The sequence below is a fragment of the Pipistrellus hanaki genome, assembly GCF_964339955.1.
Source record: "Pipistrellus hanaki genome assembly, chromosome: 5".
In the NCBI taxonomy this organism is placed as follows: domain Eukaryota; kingdom Metazoa; phylum Chordata; class Mammalia; order Chiroptera; family Vespertilionidae; genus Pipistrellus; species Pipistrellus hanaki.
In genome coordinates, this window is record NC_140507.1 from 55,267,610 (window position 1) to 55,285,468 (window position 17,859).

General features: G+C 38.0%; 1 protein-coding gene across 1 annotated transcript in view; it reads left to right on the plus strand.

Annotated features, from left to right (window-relative positions):
* Positions 1 to 706: 706 nt before the first annotated feature.
* MARCHF1 (membrane associated ring-CH-type finger 1) overlaps positions 707 to 17,859 on the plus strand; it is a 338,533-nt gene continuing 321,380 nt past the window's right edge. The window contains 1 exon segment of the mRNA XM_084884380.1: positions 707 to 816. The gene's annotated coding sequence lies outside the window, so the exon portion shown is untranslated.

The following is a 17,859-nucleotide window of genomic DNA, read 5'->3' on the forward strand; positions in this document are numbered from 1 at the left end:
TCTCTCTCTCTTTCCCTCTACTCATTTTATGACACCTCTTTGGATGCTCTTCCCTTTAAGGCAGGTTCTTTGACCTAAACAAATTGTTGCAGAAGCTTGAAGGACACAGCCAGCTCCTCATGCTTTTCAAGGAAGGGATTTGGCTCCAGACAGGACACTAAGCTTTTCAGCCTTCTGCTTATTTTCTTAGAGCGATGCAGTGTCTCTGGGTGCTTCGTGGACCCCTGAGGAATCTAGAGAAACAAAAGCAGAAGTGGTAGCCTCTGCAAGTGTGGGCGACTGTGCCATTAAAGGAAGCAGTTGCTAATAAGGGCCTGTGAGACCCAGGTTTCCTTGGTTTCCATGACAGTTATTAGGTACCATAGAAATTGAATTGTCTCCCACAATGCTCTTAGGGGAGAGGGGGTGCTCCGGTGACAAAGCAGTGCAGTTATGACTTGCAGTAAATCATCCTTCTGAGAGACAACATCCCCTCAATTACTTGCCCTTGCGTTTATTTTACCAGTAGACTCCCCTACAGCATGTTTGATGTTTTGGCCAGAGACCCTGGCTTCTGATGCACAGTGTCTCAAACACTATTTCCCCCCCCCCTTTTTTTTTTGTTTAGAGCTGAGCTTGGCAAAGCAAGGATATGAACAATTGCGCAGGTGGGCTACTCGGGGCGAGTGAAGAGATAAGGCATCCAATTAGGGACTGGCAACCTGCAGCCCTGCCAATATGCCCCTCCACCAGATTTCTGTAATCCCAGCACGGGAGACTGCCAGCAATGGGAGAAGTTCAATGGGCAGAAACAAAGAGAAGAACAAGGAAGTCGAGGTAAGAGGAGGTTTGATCTAATAAAATAAGACAGCCAAGCCAACTGTAACCAATGCTGCTCTTGGCACCACAGGATGAGGCTAAGGCTTAAGAGCCGCCAGGGTCCCGCTCTCAGAGTGTAACAGTGGATTGGAAGGAGATCCTTTGGAGCTAACAGGGACATATCAAACGTGACCTCTATTTTCTGAATGGGGACAGGACTCAAATCCATAAGGAAATTTGCTGCTTGACAGATTAAAGACTTTTGCCTCTTTTTCTAATCAGTGTTCACGGTCACTTTGGGGACTTTTATGGCTCACGGGGGACCACCCAGCTGTCTTGTGGACATTGCTGTTGTCCACTTTCAGACACTGGGACTGTTGAGGTTTGCTAATGTTGCTCACTGCCCACTACACTAGAATGTTTGAAAATGATTCTCTTAACGAAGTGACAGAGATACCAGAGATATGACAGCTGTGTCACTGAATGCATAACATGCACTAAGAAGACATTTCACTGCCTCACAGGACCTATTGCTCTCCACATACACTCCCAGCACATGCCTGTGTATTACTTTTGTTTGATCTTTTTCATCTTTTTCTTCATGAAACAGCAGCACGATTGGAAACTTACTTGGGCAAGAGGAATATAATATTTAACAGTATATTCAGGTTATATTTTACAGTTAAATAGAGCAGCTGCTGTTCTAAATTAAATTGCCTGAAAGATCAGCTGCTGGGACCTTACTTCAAAGTGTTTTAAGGAAGTGATTAAGCAGACGCAAGGATATTGGGTGAAAGTATAAACGTTGCTGTGTTAAAAGGGAACTTGAGATAGAATGCCAGGTACTGTGATCCCCTTGTCTTTTTAATCTGTTGAGAGTCCTCACGTCTCCTTAACTTTGTAGAAAATGAGCTTGCCTACCTCCTGTATTATATGTTAATCTTTTGCCTAAAGAATAGGTAGTAGGAGCCATAGAAACAAACCAAAACCAAGCAAAACAAACTAGTAAAGGAAGTGGAGTGTCAAGATGAACTGAGAGGAAGAGAATAATAAACTTAAGCACACATTCATTTATAGCCTCTTTGTACTTCATTTGAACTGATTTTGAAATGTCATCAAAGCCCTAGCCAGTTTGTTTTGGTGGATAGAGTGTTTGGCCTGTGGACCAAAGGGTCTCAGGTTCAATTCCAGTCAAGGGCATGTCCCTTGGTTGCAGCTCCTCTCCATCCCTGGCCCTGGTAGGGGCTGGCAGGAGGCAACCAATCGATGTGCTTCTCTCATATGAATATTTCTTTCTGTTTTTCCAACTCTCTAAAAATCAGTGGAAGAATATTATCGATATTACCAGGTGAGGATTAAAAAAAGAAATGTCATTGAAAATTAATGAGATTTTTTTTTAATTACATGGTTTTGTTAGAAAAAACAATTATGTGAAACATGAGCATGAATTTAAAAAAAAATGTAACAACACATTGTTACTTAGGTAGAACTGAGTATTTGATTTTAATTTCTTCTTCCTGGTTATATCAGCAAGTTTTTGGAAACTTCTGAAGATTAATGAGATTTTAATGTGGCTAGAATTTGTATAAAACTTCAGGAGATATGTCTGACTAATTTAGCTTGACAGATACTTTACCTTAGTAATGCTCTTTCATAGGCACATTACATATTTCTGGAATTTCTAAAATGAAAAATTCTTGTAAAGTCAGGAAACTTACCAGTTTATTATTAATTGAAAATATTCTCTTAAATATTTTTCTCTTTGATTTGGTAATGGATTGTTAGAACATCAAAGAGCTTCTGTTGAGTTTATTGGCATGGGGTGGAGAGTGGAGGACATTGACCACTTTTGAAAATATGTTTGGAATTGCTAAAATCAGATTTATAAGTTTTATGTATTACTCATCATCTAGATCCATTGGGTGACAGTTTTGACATCTAGAATGACCAGCATCTGAAAGATGTTTGGAAATGAAAACACTATTTCATTTCCAGATCCCTCCATCCTCCCTCCTTCTGTGGCATATGTCACTGCCAGAAATCTCCTGCTACTGCTGTCTACTTGGTGGTGAATAAGATAAAGGTGGGATGGCTCACTTGTGTGGCTTTTGAAAAAACAAACAAACTTGGTTGTTTTCCATGTTAGGAATAATAATGAAATTATTCTACCTCAAAAATAGCCACAATCTTTATTCAGATATTGATGTTAAGCCACATTTTCAGTCAGCCTCCCAAATATTAAAGAGGTACCTGTTTATGAGTAGCTTCATTTCTTTCAGGGGCAAATACACTTTAAAATGTCACAGGGTGAACCGGTGGGTACTCTTAAGGGAAAATAACTTTAAATATCGGAAAAAGAAAGGAAGTTCCCAGCCTACATGTTATTTTAATATAAGACATAGTTCTAAAAAAGGGAAGCACTTTTTAGGACTCAAATACCTCTTGGTTTTATATAAGAAGGAGTTAAATATTTCTCTTTTTGAAACACAGTAGTAAATCTTATTAAAGGGATCTCCTGTTTTAAAGAATTAAATAAATAGTCTAAAAGAGTTATAAATGCCATTTTAGGTGGATAAATTGAACACTATCCACCCTGTGCATTAGAAAGCAAGAGGAGTCTGTCAGGACAAGTGGTGACTCTTTGTAAAGGATGGCAGAGCATCTTGTAGACAGGTGCACTTTTTCTGATTGAGCAACTGAGACACATCCTCCTTGGAAGTTTTTTTAAAAATAAATTTTAGTTGCCTTAAAGTTGTCAAAATAATAAATATACACGTAGGGCAAGTGATCCAATTTCAGGATTAAGGATTTGCTAGTTTATTTATTTTTATTTTTTAAAAAAAATAAATTCTATTGATTTATTGATTTTTTTTGCCCCCCTCCCTCCCTCCCATACTTACCCTCCCTCCCCAGAATTTTATGTCCATTGGTTGTACTTATATGCATGTATACAAGTCCTTCGGTTGATCTATTATCTCCCCCCAGATCTTCCTCCCCTCCCCACTGTAATTTGACAGTCTGCTTGTTGCTTTACTGTCTCTATATCTATCTTTTGGTTCATCAGTTTATAAAGGATTTGCTAGTTTAAATGTTGAGCAAATTTAAATTGTGTTATTAGAAACTTAGAGGCTCTTGAATATACTAACCTATAAACTTTATATTTAGTTTTTTTTAAAAATAACATAAAGAAAATATGTAACTATTTATTAACTATTATAACACTCCAAAAAGATCAAAGCTGTAAAAAATAACATTAAAATTTTAAAAATAATAATTCTAACTCCAAGCTTTATAGTAAATATGCATTTGACATATTTTACATGGCATAACATTATTTATGCATTTGCTTAATAACTCCAGAAGTGCAAAAATCAAAAGAGCATATCACGCAAGTTTGGAGATAGTTGGGTTTAATGTTTAGGTGAAGTATGCAGATTTATCTAATAGAGACATCTCCAGAGGTTGTTTGGACAGTTAAAAGGACAGTGCCTCAGACTTGGATACCAGAGGCAAGATTTTAAAAGCACAACTCAATTATTAGATTATTAATCTCTTGTGAAATTGATAGACTAATTAGAGTTTTTAAAGATTTATATATAATGCAGCTGGTCAAATGTATTAATTTATACCCAGAGATAATATTTCTTAGTGATGGAATGCTAGAGAAAAGTTCAAAACAGGAAATTAGTAACCAGACTTTTCTTTGTAGAATGAAATCAATGAGGGAAATAAAATGGCGTGGTGCAGAGAAATTATTACTAACCTACCCCTTGGGAAAGCCACAACATTGGGGAAACCATGGAGGAAAAAGGCTCTGTAACGAGGTTCGTAGCTCTAGTTCTAGATATCTCCAGATCTCTCCTTCTCTAGTTGGGTACAGAGACTGATCAGTTTAACTTCTTTAAATCTCATTTGCCTACTTTTTGAATGGGCCGCTTTGCTTCTGTTTATCCATTTCCCCTTCTTATTTTTGGATATATTGCCACACGTTAGGCTACAATGAAATTCACATTGGGGATTCAGGCATGTAAAACCTGTCTCTTACAAGACTAACCTAATTCCTAGAACTTTCGAGGTAACTTAATTTCACACTCTGTAACTGGAAATTCTGATCGTGTAAATTTAAATATTTAGTCAACCTATAGCACATATTCCTTATAATGCTCTGGGATTCATAAGCAAGTGTTTCTGAAGCCCACTGTATTTCAAATGTAGAGCTGAACCACGGATCCAGGCAAGGGTGCTGCTATCACTTCATTGCGCGTTGCCCTACTGTCAGCACAGAGCTGGGGGTTAGACAATGGGAGTTACATCAGAGGAGAAAAGAGGCCATGAGCCCTTGCTTTCTACCCTTTCCTAATTCACAAACTGACTGTGCATGCCAACCGGGCTTTAGAAGATTTTTTTCTGTGGGCGAGGGGAAGGGCAGCGAAGGGGAGTTTATACGTATATTTTTCCTTTACTGTTGAGCAAATTTAATTTGTGTTATTCGAAACTTAGAGGCTCTTGAATATACAAACCTATATATTTCTTTACTTCAGTTTCTTTTCTTTTCAAAAAAGAATGTTAACCCTCCTTCCCTTTTTCTAGGACACCCTTTCAAGGTCTTCTGTGTGCCTTCCCAATGACAGCCCATTGGGCCACCTTTCCTTACAGCAGCTGCTGGTCTGTTGTTAATTGGCAGTTCTTTCATGAGCATCAGCGATTTAAAAAAAGATGGTTCTAAAAGGTGCTATAACCTTTTCACATTTCTTAAGCTATATTTATAGAATCAAAGCATCTCAAAATGAGAAAATCCCCTACGAATTTTTTATCTTAATTCCACAATTAAAACGCATAGAGAATAAGTAACCTGCCAATGTCACACCACTACTTAGTGGTAAAGTTGGGATGAAAACACAGGCCTACTAACTGCCAATCTAGTGATCTTTCTATTGTTATTACATTTAGTAAGATTCCTCCCCTCCCCACCCCCAGGAAAATAATTACAATCCCCAAACTTAAAAGGGCTATATAACCCTCAAAACTGCTAACCTCTCAATGGGGGGAGTTTGTATTTCTTGTTAGTGTTGTCTGCCCATGACTCAAGTATAACATGGTTGTATATAAAATGGCTTCTATTTATAGAGTATAACTAGAATTAATTTCATTAAATCTTAGAGAATAAGTTAAAAGTAAATAACAATGGACAAAACCATTTAGGGAGAAAACTGGACTAAGTGAGAGTCAGGAGAGCTGAAACGGAGTCGTGGTTTCACCAAAGGCTTTTCACCTGGAGAAAGTCCCCTTACGTCTCCAGCTTGTCCCTTAAAGAAAAAAAAAAGTGTGTTTACTAGTGAATGTAGGAAAGAACCATATTTACTACTATATCTCACCTCAGAAATATGAGCATTTTATTTTCATCTGTTACTCCTTTAGCTTAATCATGTGGTCATGCTCCACTCTGGGTGTACAATGACTATGATTGTCTTCCAAGGCATACAGTAGGTCCTGGAATGACACTATTTCATTCCATGTCCTTTTGTTGTCACATTGATGAGAACACATGTTTATGTCAATAAGCCTACGATGAATTGGTTTTATTACATGTCATTTCACTTAGTCACAGAACCTATCAAGGATGTTACGTGAGGACTCAGGCAGCATAGAGCTGAGTAGTGAGGACTCGCTTTCGTGGACATCCATTGTCTTTTCTGTGCATCATTCATTCTTCCTCTGGTCACAGCCTCAGAGAACCAACCCTGCCCATTCTCAGCCATGTGTTTCAGGGTTGAGCCTTGGTTTGTTTAATTCAATCAGTATATCATAGTAATTGGCTCAGGAATGGATACATTTCTCCATTAAAATCAATGACACATGTTGAACCTTTTGGACTTTTGGGGAAGAGAAGCCTTTGGTATAGAAACCTTTAGAACAGACTTGCTCTCTTCTTCTGATGGTTTGTATGAGGACGTGAGGTCCGGATCTGGATATTGTAAAGGGAAACGTTGGAGCTTCAGGGGAAGCCACGGTTCTTTTGATGATGAAGTTGACTTGGAAATAGGACAAAGAAAGAGAAAACAAGTTCCGAATGACATTGGCTGAACCACTTGGTCAGCCCTTGCTTGAAACCAACCCTTGTCAAAACCAAACAGCTTTCCAATGAAGCAATTCTATATATAGTCTTTATTGTTTAAGTCATTTCTTTGGATGGTATGATACTTACAACAGAAGAGCTCTAAATGATTCTCTTTTGCCAGAGTGTACTTACAATAGTTTCCTGCAGTGTAACCTGTGCAACTACTCTTCGGAGATTGAAAATAGCTGGGATTCAGACAAAGCAATCACAAACATTCATGTATGAATAACCTTTTTACATTTACCCAGAATGCTCTGTGTTAATAAAATAAAATACATCTTTAGCAGGTGTGAATCTGACCTATAGAGGGAATGCTAGGGGGTAGAAAGGCTAATTCTCTTTTTCATTGCTCCAGAAGAGCGATTTCCAATGACTCTCCTGAGTCTAAATTGAGTATTAGAGTCCCACGTGCTTAGAGTGAATTCCACTGAGTCTGCTAATAGCATTAAAATACTTCCATATAATGAAAACCAGCAAATTTCCATATTACTATTGGCTTTCAGCAATGAAATTAGCATAATTCACTTTAATTTTTCTTGTTTAAAACAGATGTTGTGGCTAATTGCTTTGGTAAGTAAGACTGAATAACACATTTATTGGCTATTAAATGAAAACAATTAGTAATTGCTGGTACACCCTGATCGGTATTTTTTAAAATTGTGGGCTCTCTTAGGCAGGCATATTGTTAAAACTACTCTCCTGGTGTGGATTTTTAAAAATTATTATGTATTCATGGGTGATTTAATAAGACTCAGTGTGATCATCATGTTTGAAAGGTAGTTGAACAAAAATCTTGATGTGGAAGCATCTAGGAGCATGGGAGGAGCAGATGTAACCACACATGTTTTATTAATCAGGATTTTTAGGACTTGCTGATTATTTGCCTCAGTTCTTTGCAGCACAAAGGGAGCTGACAATACCAACATGGATTTAGAATGGCTCATTTGAAGTTCGGCTGAAGTGGGCTCATAGTCTGAGTGTTGCTTTCCCTCAGCTCATGTCTCCAAATATCACTCGGAGCCCCTTGCAGCAGCCTTCATAACCTTCAGGGGAGGATGAGAAATGACATCTATTCGATACTCATTCTCTTTCCTGTCTCTGCAACCCTGTTAAGTAATTGAAATAGGTGTGACATGAGGCTAGAACTAGTGATGAGACTTTGCTGTTAAGCGAGTGAAAAGGACAGAGCACTCCAGAGTGCTGGGTGTCTGGCTTTTGGCTTTTGGCCTCTCAGTTTTCACACTGATTATCCCATTCATCAAACTGTGCAAATCTAGATATGAAAGGCAAGGAAGACAGTTGCAAAGGAATCTCTTTCGCCTGACCACTGCCAAAGAATGCATCTTCTCTAATATAAAGGAACACTTTGAATTCTTTAGGATTTGTACTTTTGATGTCAACATCAAAAAGAAAATTTCTTAGGAAAAAAAGTTTGGCACCAGGAAGTCATTGGACATGCAATGCTGCAGGGCACAGAGAAGCTCTGTGTGAAATACAGAGTGAACAAAACATTCGTTACGTGAGGCACCAGCTCCGTGTTTACACAAATGTTCAGTTGGGTTTTATTTGTTTGCTTGTTTTTTACAAATAACAATTCTTCCTACCTGTAAACCTAAACAGCTTTACTCCTAAACAAGTTCCATACAGCAGTGTATGGTTATGAATGCTTTTTGGCTGAAAGTGTATTAATTTGTACCGATTTAGATCTATAACCCAGTTTTATTTTCTATATTTATTCAAAATTCACTTTCATAATCTTAGAAAATAGATTTGTTATTATAAACTTTATAAAGCTTTACAAATTTAAACTCCAGCAATAAGTTTATGTAAGTCTAAAATTATTTTCTATATAACCATTTACTGTGAAACAACTACTGCAGTTCATTCAAGTTTTGAAAGAAGTGATTTCTGTAAGCAGTCATTTACACAGTGAAGATTTCACCTTTGCCTACCCATGCTACCATCTGACTCAGACATTCAGATTGCTGTCCAATCCTATATAATCCTATAAAATAAAGAGGTAACATGCAAATTGACCCTCATACCCTTGCATCACAAGATGGCCACCCCCACATTGTCACAAGATGGGCACCACAAGATAGCTGTCCCCATGTCATCACAAGATGGCCGCCACCCCACAGCAGGGGAGAGCAGTTGGGGGTAACCAGGCTTGCAGGGGAGGGCAGTTGGGTGACCAAGCCTGCAGGGAGGGCAGTTGCAGGTGATCGAGCCGGCAGCAGAGCAGATAGGTGTCAATCAGACCAGCAAAGGAGCTGTTAGGGGCAATCAGGCAGTCAGGCAAGCAAGTGGATAGGAGCTAACAGTCCTGTATTGTGAGAGGGATGTCCGATTGCCGATTTAGGCCCGAGGCAATCAGACATACCCCGAGTGATCCCTGATTGGAGAGGGTACAGTCTGGGCTAAGGGACACTCCTTCCTCCTCCCCCTCCCCCCCCCCCCCCAGTGCATGAATTTCATGCACCAGGCCTCTACTGTGAGTATAATAGAAACTTCATGCTTTCTATTTAGAAGGAATCTCTTGCTTGTTATATGACTGTCTATGTTGAGGCAACAAAGTGGGGCAGTTAAAAGCATGTGTCTGGAGGAAGAATAATTAGGTACAAATCTGAGCTTTGCTATTTCTTAGCTGAGGGACCTGAGTAAGATTAGTTAACGTTTCAGTGCCACAGTGTCATTATGTGTAAAATAGTGATAAATGTGAGGACTATCTCATAAAGTTGTGAGAATTGAAATAAATTGATATTTCAAGTGCTAGGAGATTCATTGAGACAAAATGAACACCATTAAGTGCTGGATAAATAAAAGTGCTAAAGGAATTAATTCTCTATGTTGACTATATTTTTTATCAACATATCTTATTTATAATGAATATGATTAAGTAATAGCTTCATTAATGATGAAGTGATGGAATATTTATGGTTGCATGGCATCATCAATTGAGCTTTTTATAGTAATGATGATTAAAATTCTATATAATAAAAGGCTAATATGCAATTTGCCCCCTCGACCAGGAGTTTGACCAGGGCTCACGGCCAGTCAGCCAACTGCCCATAGCTCCTCCCTCTGGCTGGCTCCACCTCTGATTGCCTCCTGCCCCCAATTATCCCCCCACCCCCCCCCAAATTGGGTTCAAGGCAGGCCAGACCCAACTGTGCATGAATTCTTGCACTGGGCCTCTCGTAATGAAAATAAAAAGCTAACTAATTACTATTTGAAGTTTTGACCTGTACAGGGATAGACCATGTCTTAGATAAGGGAAACCTAACCTAGCTTTTCTTTGCTATCTGAACCTCTATTCCACAGCGGCTGAACCAAGAATTTTCTAAAGTTGAAAATTTGCAGAGAAATACATGTCATCTTTCACTTCTGTTCCATTAACACATTGCCAAGTTTTCTTTTACTTACACTAATGTTTTTCAACATTTTATGGACTTTAAAATCTTTGTAGTGTAAATATCTTCTTTTGATCATTCTTTTGACTTCATCTTTATGATGACAATGTTCTTAATTGCCTTTTGTTTACCAACTCACTAGGCATTACAGGAACAGGTTATGCAATGAAAAACTAAAATAGCCAATGATACGGAATAGGAAAGTTTGTTGAAAGTTTACATGCACAGAGTGATTTTGTGACTATTTAAGTACTTATGAAAATAGTAATTTTCTTTTCATTTTTCTAAATCACAATAAAATTTTTAACACAATAACATTGTGCTGAACAGCTTTTACATTATCTTCAACTGCATATGACGGCTTTATTATAACTGTTGAACTTAAAGCATTTACCTGGCTTGGTTCAATTTGGCATGAGTTGCGCTGTGAAAAGTTTTCTTTGGATCCTCTTTGGTGATATCAGAGCTTGTACCATCAATTAAATTCCTTAGACAGTAGGAATGACTAAGAACAAGCCACTGCACTGAATCTGAATTGGGATAACAGAATATGAGATTAAGGAATTTATTTACATGGGCTGAATAACACTATAGATGATATTTAATCGGGTCAGTCACTCTGACTTTGTATAATGTCAACAGGGATGTGACAGTTTTCTCCCCAATGTTTAAAGCTGTAGAAATCCTGGGCTTGGTAAACCAGAATGTGGATGGCTAAATTTCAGCTATTAATTGGGCTTTCCTCTTTCCCTGAAATTTTTATATATACATTTGTGGTTATTAGCATGAACAGATAATCTCTCTGGCCAACCTGTCAAATAGATATGCTATGAAGATAAGGCAACTTTGACCTAATTCTGACACTAAACTCATACAAAGAGTATATATTTCATTATTTCATATTTACAATCATTATTATTGTTCTAGCTAAAAATTATTGAATATATACAACAGGAATTGTCTTATTTTTTTTTTAAGATAACTTATAACTTCTCTATGAGATTGTATTACAGTGGCTATTTCTGTGTAATAAACCACCCCCAAACTTAATGGGTTAAAGCTATCATTTATGCCCTACCTGGTTTGGCTCAGTGGATAGAGCATCAGCTTGAGGACTGCAGGGTCTCAGGTTCAATTCCAGCCAAGAGCACATGTCCAGTTTGCTGGCTCGAACCCCAGTAATGAGTGTGCAGGAGACAGCCAATCAATTATTTTTTTCTCATCATCAATGCTTCTCTTTCTCCCTCTCCTTTCCTCTCTGAAATCAATAAAAATATATTTTAAAAAAAAAGAGAGAGAAAGCCAATTATAAAAGTACTAGTCTGAAAGCCAGCAGGCTTGAGGCCCCCAAAGAACCAATTTCTTATGTTAAGTCTGAAGACAGGAAAAGACCTATGCCCCAGCTCCAGTGATCAGTCAGGAGGAAGGAGGAATTCTTTCTTACTCAGCCTTTTGTCCTGTTCAGCTCTTTGATTGGGTGGAGACCACCCTCATTAAGGAGGACAGTCTGCTTTCTTTAGTCTAATGACCCAAATGCTAATTTTATCTAGAAACATCTTCACACACACATTCAGAATAATGTTTGGACCAAGGTCTGGCATGCTGTGTCCTAGTCAAGTTGACTCATAAAATTAATCACAACAGGGTCCTTCTAGCTTCTGCCTGCTCCCTGCTTCCAAAGCCAAGGGACATGTTTTGGGTTTTTATGGTAGCACCTTTCTCCCAGGCACCATGCATCTGCTATAGTTATTATTGCTATATAACAAATTATTTCAAAAGTTAATAGCTTAAAACCAACAGTTTATGCTCATGAATTCTGTGGGTTGAAATTCAGACATTCTAGCTGGGCTTAGGCCCATCATTCCCTGCTACATGATGCCGGTGGCCTCTGCCAGGAAGATTGGAAGATTGGAAAGAGGAACTCAATAGCTGGGAGCTGGAATAATCTAATGGTTTATTCACTCACTTTTCCGGTATATGAATTAGGATGACTTCAAGAGTAAGACTGCTAACTGGAGCACTGCACATGGACCTTTTGTGGCCCTTGCTTTCTTCACAGCTTGGTAATCTTGGGGTAGACAAGTTTTTCCAATTGAGGCTCAGAGCTTCAAAAGCAAGTGTTCCAACAATCAAGGCAGAAGGTGCATCCCCTTTGATGACCAAGTCTTGGAAGTCATGCAGCATTATTCTCACTGAACTCTATCAGTTGAAACAGTCACAGCTCAATTCATTCAAAAGGTATTGTACCCTAACAGGTTTGGCTCAGTGGTCAGAGCATTGGCCTGCAGACTCAAGGGTCCCAGGTTCGATTCTGGTCAAGAGCATGTACCTTGGTTGTGGACACATACCCAGTAGGAAGTGTGAAGGAGGCAGCTGATCAATATTTCTCATTGATGTTTCGAACTCTCTATCCCTCTCCTTACCTCTCTGTAAAATATATATATATATATTTTAAAAAAGGTGTTGCAGACCCTATCTTGTGAAGAAATTCATGTTATATAACATGTTTAAAACCATCACAATGGACTCTGTCATTATCTTCATTTTATAGTTTGGGAAATATGGACTCAGAAAGGCATGGTACTTTTCCCAAGAATAAACCCAGGAAGTCTGTAAACCCAGGAAGTCTGACTCCAGAGTTCATGTTAAAACCATTAAATTGCCTTACTTTTCCCATTGTGCCATACATAAGGTGTGTTTTCAGATCTAGACCTTCTAGATAAAGACTTACTTCCATTAAAAATTGTTAATTTAGCCCGCCAGCCTGGCTCAGTGTTTGAGTGTCGACCTATGAACCAGGAGGTTAAGATTCAATTCTCAGTCAGGGCACATGCCTGGTTTGCAGGCTCAATCCCTGGTGTGGGGTGTGCAGGAGGCAGGCAATCAATGATTCTCTCTCATCATTAATGTTTCTGTATCTCTCTCCCCCGTCCTTTTTGAAATCAATAAAAGTATATTGTAAAAAATAGTTCATTTATTCAACAAACTTTTAGTAGTGCCAATAATAGTTAAACGCTGGCCTGGGTTCTAAGGATGCAGTGGTGAACAAGAGGGACGTGGTCTTTCTTAATGCAACATAAAATCTAGTTTCTCATTATCTTTCTCAGAACCTTTATGTTATTTCTTGCAATAGATCCTTGTCATTTTTTTTAATGTGAAGATTTATTTTTGCTAGGGGGTTTAGTCTATGTGGCTAGTGTGGATCAATCACAGTAATGACTCCTGTTTATTTTTGTCTCCCTATATTCTAGGCCTTTGGTACTATCTCCTAACAGTATATCTGGACTTGGCAAAATGTGACTTTTTTTTTTTGGTCAATGGGGGTGAAGGTAAAACTATGCAAACAACCTTGAAAAATACTTATGCATTAGCATTTGCCCTCTTGCTTTTCTTACAAAGTGGTTAAAGCCAAAGTAGCCATTGGAAAGTGAGAGAAATGTACCCCAGTTACCCCCATTACCCCAGGCCATAGATACTAGACATGAGTGGGGCGGTCTGAGACCAAGCTGTATCCAGCTGACTACAGGTGTATGGATAAGCTAGTTGAGATTATCTGAGTCTAATCCAGGTCCAAATAACAACTTCACAGAATTATAAGCTACATAAATGGATATTGTTTTAAATGTTGAGATTGTTTGTTATGCTGCTCCAGTGATCTTCTTTAAAGTAATGTTCATGTTTTCTGTTCTAGAAACTTTACACTTGATAAATATGCACAGCTTGTTCTGATAGTCTCTGAAGAGGTTAAATGCAGATTTAATGCTTGCCACACTATTTTTTGAAGGATATGACAATCTATTTTAATACCGCATTTACATATAGAAATCATCTTTTCCATTGCTAGATTGGTTAATTTCAGCTGCTAAATTAATTTTACAACCATAACAATAACACTGATTGTGACTAATTCTGATTCTTCTAAATCAAGCCCCTAGATTTTTATACCTAATAGAACTCTTAAAACATATATTGAATACTTTTTTGGTCCAAATTTGTCTTATATTGTAAATAAAACTAATACTTAAAAATAGAAGGTACTTTAAATTTTTTATTGTTGACAGCATTGCAAATGTTCCTCATTCCTCCCTTTGCTCCCCTCTACCTAACTCCTGCTCAACCCAGGCCTGCATCACACTGTTGTCTGTGTCCATAGGCTTTACATATATGCATAAAAGTTTTAAAATTTGAACAATCCCAAATGCAAACTACAAAATCCTTTTGACAGGGCTCTTTCCTTTGGCTAATTTATATTTCATTCTTTTTATATTATTTTGAATGACAATACAAAAGTTATGCATAGAACTTTAAAGTATAATATTGTGTTTGGAAGGCTCAATAAGGTTAGACAATTTCTTAGGAGACTGAGTCTTCTCATCTAGCCTCTAGACTTTTAAATACATTAGTTGTCGAATATATCTTACCATGGATGACATATTCTTTAAAAATACATGCGCAAAGACTATTCTAAATCTTTTTTCTCTTTTTAATATATTTTTTATTGTTGATAGTATTACAGATACCTTATATCTTCCCTCCCCCTTCTCCCTGGCTCTTCTCTAATCATCTTCCTGCCTTCCTCATTGCCAAGTGCTACTTTGGAAAGAGGGTTTAATGAAAAAGAAATGTGTATCATTGAGTATAAATCCCCTTTTTATTGACTAGTTACCCAGGTCAGATTATTTTGAGATTGAGTTTGTTGTCATTCTCCTCAATTCTTCTCCCAAAGTGTTAGAAACTGAAAAACTTCAGTATTTAGAACAGTATCATTTCCTCCACCATCCCATATTCCCACTCTAATCTACATATTTGTATTGAGTGATAAATGCATTGATTAAAAGGCTAAGGGAATCAAATTTAAGAAAAATTACATCATAGAAACATGCAGCATAGAGAATATATTTCTGTTTCATGTCATTTGTTTTGATCTTTTGCTCATCCAGATGGATTACAACATATGCCAATTTGATCACCAAAGATAAATAATGGAAGGATGAACATCCAGTCTGAGCAAAATCATTTTAACTTTTACATCAAATCTAGTTCCCTGTAAAAGCAGACTATGTTAAATTAAGTATTCCTCTTGTCTTGTCATGTACCTACTTTACATTCAGGAATGGGTTCCTCAGGCATCATTATTTTTTCCCTAAAATCTATCACTACCCCGCCAGAGAACTCTTTGAACCCATTTAAGGCATCCTCGTTTAGCACAGGATTTGCTTTAAATGTAGAAAATGCCGAAGGCCACATCAAATTTCATGAAGCTTACTTGGAATAATACTCTGGGATATGGAGCTTAGGGCAATATGTGAACATGTGCATTTGAGGAGGGGAAATGTGATCCCTGTTCTTCTCCTATGTGTGAGCTCCATTTTCTTAGGAATGCCTTCATGTTCTCTTCTTGTCAAAGCCCTCAGAGAAGAGATGGCAGTCTTGCAGAGCACCTGCCCAACCTTCCCCATCGGGTCTCTGCTGAAAGCAAATCCCAGCCACGTGCCTATGGCTAGGGGCAATGTCTAGCTGCTTCTCCTATGTGAGTGCAAAATTCCAGGCTATTCTAGCATCTCTAAGTCCCGTAGACCAAGCAGGCCACAGCACCACGTTTCTCTCCACTCTACAGAGGCCAGGGGGAGCAATTAAGGTTAGCCCTTCTAATTAATGCTCTCAGAGAGTTTGAATAAACAGTTCCTGAGCCAGGAAGTCTAAGGAGAGTCTAGGAAGTCTCTTTATTTGGTGGCATTTTATTTTTCAGGACTGATTTTATTTCAGGGCTGTTTGCTGGATGAGAAGCAGTTGGAAGAGAAATGGTGCTGAGTGAGAGAGAGAATGATTGCCAAGCATTAGGATTTGGGTGTGTGCATCTACAGTCTCTGGCTTCTTCTCTTAAGTGCAAATAGTATAGTGTGCCTGCTGGGAAGGAAGCCCCAGAACTGCAGGAGAGCAGAAAGCATTTATCCAGCGCTTGTCATTGAAGGAGCTCAGGAAATGCTGGTGAGGTGTGATGGTGTTTTTAATTAACACTCTTTGTGTGCATTAAGTGCTATAAATATGACTTGATAACAGTAATTTATGGAAAATTATCAACATTTTCTAGTATTTTAGAGAAAAACATAATACATTGTGGCAGTTGTTTTTGCAATAAATAGTTAAACATATTCCTAATAAATAAACATTTATTTGAGAATTGCTTAGGTAGATATTTTTGTTTTTCTCTTACTTTATTTTTGTCCTATTTACTTAACAGGAGTGTCTTTAAGTAAATGTTGAAAATAAATGCCTTCCAAAAAACAAAACAAGACTTTTATTTTTCTTGGTTTCGTGCGGAGCATATATATAAGCCACAGTGAGTAGGGTCCAAGGAGCCTATAAGAGGCTGTAAGCAAATAAAAGGATGCTCGTGAAGATGGATACAAGGAGTTTTGAATTTGATGCTGTGACTAGTAAAGACATAGCAAACAAATATTTACAACATCCAATACTTGTTCCTGGAATGAAAGACATTTCCAACCATGTAGGGGGGACTCTTATGAATGCTTAATGGATATCCTATCAAGTAGAAACTTACTGAGACTTATCCAGAAATAATCACTATGTTGGTTCATTTTATGTGTCAAATTGGATGATATTGTTAAGTGAGATTAACATTTAAATTAGTTAGTATAGTGTGCCCAGGTGGGAAGGAAGCCCTGGATCTTTAGGAGAGCAGAAAGTATTTATTCATTGCTTATTAAATTAGTAAACAGGTTGCTCTTATAATATGGGTGGGTCTTATTCAATCAGTTGAAGGTCTGATCAGAACAAACAGGCCAGACTCCATCAGAAGAAAATTCTCCAGTAGACTAATTTTAAACTTCATCTGCACTGTCAGCTTTCTTGGATGTCTGCCTGCTGTCCACTCTGAAGATTTTGGACTTCCCAGCCTTCATAAATGCACAAGCCAATTCTTTATAATAAATCCCTTTATATATACAGGGTAGGGCAAAAGTTGGTTTTCAGTTGTGAATACACAAAACAGTTTATTCTTGTAATTTTTTATTATTGTATTATTTTCCATAGGAACAAGTGTAAACCTACTTTTGCCTCACCTTGTATATTTTTGTACTGTAATATATATAATATATATATATATATATATATATATATATATATATATATATATATACACACACACACACACACACACACACACACACACACACACACTGAGTGGTTGGATTATTATGACTACCCCATCATTACTTCGTTGGGCCACCTTTTGCCTTTAATACTGTGGCGATTCTTCTTGGCATTGACTCCATGAGATGTTGAAAGGTGATGCGAGGAATCTGACACCATGCCTGATGAATAGCACAGTTCTGTGCGATTTGATGGTTGTGGAACCAGCTGCCTGATGGCTCTTTTAACTTTGTCCCACAAATGCTCAATTGGATTGAGATCTGGTGATTGTGGAGGCCACCTAAGCAAGGTAAAGCCTCCATCATGTTCTCGAAACCACTCCTACACCATACGAGCACCGTGGCATGGCACATTGTC